We start from the raw sequence: 5,476 nt of genomic DNA, 5'->3' as shown, positions 1-5,476 counted from the left end.
CAGATCTTTCCCATACCCAAATATTCTTGAATGATATAATGTACACGTTCAGTTGATACCTTTAGGGTGCCTGCTATCTCGAACAACTTCACTTTAGGGTCATTAAAAATTATTTTGTAGACTTTTTTGGACCACTTCTAAACTTACCATACCAATCCTTGATATTATTGGACCAATTTAGTAAGGAAGGTTCGAGAGTACTTTTCACTAATGAGCTCTCCATCAATTTTACCTTTAGGCTAACAGACCACTGTTGTGTTTTTCAGCCAGAAGTGGCTACTATGGCTGTACACGTAATGCTACGAAGTTCAGCGTCTTTTGGGGAGAGGAGTGTGCACTCCGGCAGCAGAGCGGCATTACCAACGTTGGGCTTTGGCGGGTTATAGCGGAATTGCTGGTAGTTGCGCAAAGCCGATGTGCTTGCCAGAGGAGACAACTTTCCCGGCTCCCTACAAAATGGGACCGAGTTAGATCTCTATTCACATTTTGCATTCTAACACTAGACCAATGGACATCGCATGCACTCCGTAGGCGCTGGCAATTGGACACTGTCCAATAGGCATTCTTGCGGTAATGCTAAAAATCGTGTCTTGCCTCCTATATTGTCCAGCCTCTGTAAGACCAAGGTTGAAACACCTCGGCAGTCTTACCATCGGCGAAATAAGATATATAGCGAAACTGGCATTACTAGTTTTAACAAATTTGTGATAGACTCAAGCCACTTGTCTATACGTGAAGGTCCTATGATCTGTAATATAGGAACTAAAGGAGTCATTCCAACTGTTCAAGTGTGATCCCTGTTAGGATCGATCTCTTAACCTAACCTAACCAAATGGTCCAATTTATATGAAACTTTCGTATTCCTTGTTGAGAGTTTGTCCGGTCGGAAGCAATTCGGAGTGCACCATATCTCGATAATTGAATAAAACTGTCGACATAACCTTGATTTTTGACTTGGCTATTGCAACATTCTGAACCCTTCGGCACCAGAAATTTGATTCCGCACACAAAATTTAATGAAAGTTATTTGTTGAATAATTGCTTCTTCGTTATTGACGTAGACACCGCTTACGTGGTTATAGCCAAGTTTCGACAGTGCGCCAGGCGCTCTTCCTTTTCGCAGTTTGGATCAATTGATATTCCCAGTGCAGGTATGTCCTTCTCCACCTGATCTTTCTTACGGAATGGAGGTCTTTCTCTTCATCTGCTTTCCCCGGCCGGTACTGCGACGAATACGCTCAGTGCTGGAGTTGTTTCATCCATTCGGTCGCCGTATATCTCATACAGCTTATCGTTCCATCGACTGCGGTATTCGCCGTTGCCAATGCGCAAAGGACGATAAATCTTCTGCAGAACCTTTCATCAGATGATGTCATCGTTCATACTCCTGCACCATATAGCAGCGACGACTGTTTGTTTGATAACAGGAGATATTTAGTCTTGTCCCCGTTCACATCAAACCCATTTGCTTCACTTCCTTGCCCAGTCTAGAGAAAGCAGAACTAACGACGCGGTTGTTGAGGCCAATGGTATCAATATTAATCGGCGTACGTCAGCAGCTATTACACTATTATTTTCTTGAAGAGTAGATTGAAGAAGCCGCACCTCGTTTGGTATTGACCGGCTTAGAGAGGTCCTTTCTGATCCTGCCGGAGCTTTTGGTATTACTCAACGTCAGTTAACTCAGCCGTTTTAGTATTTCGAGTATACCAAGTTCAGACATAGTGTCATTAAGGCAGCTTCTTTTCGTGCTGTCAAAATCAGTTTTAAAATCGTCGAAGATTTAGTGTCGATCCTCTTTTCATGGGTCTTTTCGCAGATTTGGCGTCAGTTGTTGATTTTCCAGGCCGAAAGCCACACTCATAATAAATTTTTCATTGGATATTGCTTAAGACAATGTGCAAACTCCGAAGTAAGTTTTCAGAACGCAATAAACTATTCTAATCGAAAAATATTTTATTGATTGTAAGTATAGTTTAGAGAATCTGTTAAAATGAAAATAACAAAACACGAAATATTGAATATCAGCGAAAGTACGTATGTCATTCTGACATTCTCAATTTATATTTCACTTCGATAACAAATTGTTAGCGGTCAAGCAAATATCACTCTGTATTTGTACGGTGGAGAGTCTTGAGAATGTACATTAAACAACAGCCCACCACCCCTCGTTTCGCTAACTGAGCTATGCAGTTCCTTCTTTACATGCCTCTGCATTACCTCCACATTCTAACACAGCTTTCTCCCCCTCATTAATCCAATGTTAATGACGCTGTCATACTTCGCATTTCCGACGACACAAACAGCGGCAAGTGCCGTCTCGTTGTCGTTTAAAATGTCTTAATTAGTTGCCGGCAAACTGAAAGTAATCCAAGACATTCTCTCAGTTTTTTCATATTCGTGACAAGCAGGATTAACGAAAAAACTCGTTACAACATAAATTAATGGACAGTTATTATTAAAACCACAGAAGATTGATTGCCGCAGATATAGATATAGATTTTTAATGATTAAAAACCGTGAAATTGTGCTTTATTGGTCGCATCAAATTTAATACAGTTTAATTCGTAAAAATTACTGATTGAAGTGGATGTGGAACGTAAATTTGTATATGTATGTGTTATAAAAAAGTCAGCCTTGATTGCACTGCAGGAAAAATGCCCTGCCCAAATAACAAAGTTTTGCGTACAAGAACTTGATTTTGATACTTATATCATAGATGTTTATTCACCAGAACTATCTTGATGAATTTATTACTGACATTTTATTCGAAAAAAAAAAAAAATTAAATCCTCTATCTATCTATCTATTTATCCTCTACCTCTGCTTCCCCCGGCGTGAATTGCGTCTAATACTCTCAGAGCTGGAGTGTTTACATTCATTCGGACGGCATGACCTAGCCATCGCAGCCGATGTCTCTAATTCGCTGAACTATGTCAATGTCGTCGTATGAGTCGTACAGCTTATCATTTCATCAACTGCGGTATTCGCCGTTGCCAATGCATAAACACCTTCCACAGAACCTTTCGTAACTTGTCATCGTCCATGCCTCTGCACCATATAACAGGACGGAAATAATGAGTGACTTATAGAGCTTGGTCTTAGTTCGTCGTGAGAGAACTTTACTTTTCAATTGCCTACTCAATCCGAAGTAGCGCCTGTTAGCAAGAATGACTCTGCGTTTAATTTCTATTCCGATATTGTTGTTGGTGTTGATGCTAGTTCCAAGATAGACGAACTTATCTACGACTTTGATGTTGTGACTGTCAAAGTGACTTGGCAGCCTAGTCGAGAGTGCGACGACTGTTTGGTTGATGACAGGAGATATTAAGTCTTGCTCTCGTTCACTACTAAACTCAGTTTCTCCACTTCCTCGTCCATTCTGGCGAAAGCAGAACTGATGGCACGGTTGTTGAGGCCAATGCTATCAGTACCATACGCTGTACGCTCTTATAGATGGTACTTCTCTATTTAGTTCTGCAGCTCGAATTATTTCGTCTATGAGTAGATTGAATAAGTCTTGCGAAAGAAGTCGCCTTGTCTGAAACCTCGCCTGATATTGAACGACTCGGAGAGGTCCTTCCCGTCACTGACAGAGCTTTTGGTGTTGCTCAACGTCAGTGTACACAGCCGTATTAGTTTAGCGGGGATCGCGGCATAGAAGCAGCTCCTTTTTATGCTGTTAAAAGCAGCTTTAAAATTGAGGAAAAGGTGGGGGTCTTTTCCACGATTTGGCGACTAGTGAATATCTGGTCACACACACTGATAAGGTCAAATCAGTTTGATGACTATGGGCTTTAATTTTCACACAGTACGTTCGACAGAAAATGTTAATGTTGAGAAAGCTTATCCACGGGAATTGTGGGGGGTCTCCTTTTTTGTGGATTTAGCAGAACACACTTATATTCCAATCGTCGGGGTTGCAATTCTGTGGTTCCCGCCGCTTTGTCAATCTTCCAACAAGTAATTGCTATTCGAACTTCTTCATGGTCGGGCATTGGTACGACTTCTTCATCGTCATCGATTGGTGAATCGGACTCACCATTTTCTGTTGTTATGCTTTCACTGTCGTTCAGCAGGCTGGAGAAATGTTCCCTCATCGGTCGTTCATAAACTTAAAGATCCCTAAATATTTAGTCTGCCAACAGTACCTTTTGCTGTTTGAAATATACATATTTCGGATATACTTTCTTAATCAACCAGACATTGTGAAAACGGTCCTAAGAGTTATTAAGTTTTCATATTTACCGAGTATGGCATACACTTTTTTATCTAACTATCAAAAATTTTTAAAATGCATCACTGTATGGACTTCCGCTTTTAAAAATGTTATTGCGATCGCTTTCAATCTCATATTTAATCAAATTTAGGGCAAATTATTTATTTAAATATTTGTCTTTGACATAAAATAGAGTTTCCAACCACAATAAATATCTGTTAGTAAAACAGGAAACTACATAAAATGTCCTCTTAACTAAGCGAACGGCAACAGAAAGCAAAAGACGAAGAAGAAGCGTCAGGAGCGCTATGCTTGGCTGTCCATCCAAAGAGCCGACTACCGTTGGCTGCCAAAGATGATTGAAACGTTTGTTGTTTTTGCATTGTACGTGCATAATATGCGCGTCAACAGCGAAGCCTTCATTTTCTGTAAACTATTTTCCAACAGCAAAGGAATCGTAGCAATAATAATAACATCAACGACGGCTGCCGTCTGAGCGCTGACGCAGAAACGAAAGCAGGATATGGTAGCAAAACAAAAACCGTTATAAAGATTGAACCGAGGGGAAAATGTAAAATAAAATTAAATATAAACAAGGTTAAAAATGTGCACAGCTCTCTGTGTGTGTGTGTCAGTTTGTATGTAACTGTGACTACCGGCAGTTCAAGTGGGGAACTGTATCAACACAAACACATACATATGCACACACACAAGTATGTGTGCTTGTATGTCAAAAGAAGTGACCGGAGCTGTGAAAATTTCCTGCACCGGCTGACCATAGCTTCACGTCGTTGCATCCCTCACTGTTTGCAACCAGCCTTTGCAGCCATTACCTGCAATTCAATTCGCCTCAATAACTTCGTAATGGATGGAATTGTAATAATTGCTTTTTAAAACTTTCAATTAATGGAAATTCATTTAAATTGCGCTGTTGTTAATAGTGTTGATAAAGACCAGTGTTATTCGTGTTCGCTTGCTGTGGCCTCTATTGTGGCTGCGTTCGCTGTTGGCGGGGCATGAAGCATAAATGCAATTTAACGGTGTAGCCTCGCACACGTTGTAATCAATATAGCGCTGTAGCGGTCCGTATTACAAGTGTATCGAGGTGGAGTACCAAGCGTCGGCATTAATTGAGGGTTAAATCATTTTTTACATTCAATTTATTCTCACGTAGTAGAACTGTCAGGATATTGTCCTTTAGTAAGTGTTGTGAATACATGGAAGAATATGTGTAAGCGAGTGTAATGTGATAAATTT

This window comes from Bactrocera dorsalis, chromosome 2 (genome assembly GCF_023373825.1).
Source record: "Bactrocera dorsalis isolate Fly_Bdor chromosome 2, ASM2337382v1, whole genome shotgun sequence".
NCBI lineage: Eukaryota > Metazoa > Arthropoda > Insecta > Diptera > Tephritidae > Bactrocera > Bactrocera dorsalis.
The sequence above is the reverse complement of the archived record's forward strand: the minus strand, read 5'-3'. Positions refer to the sequence as shown.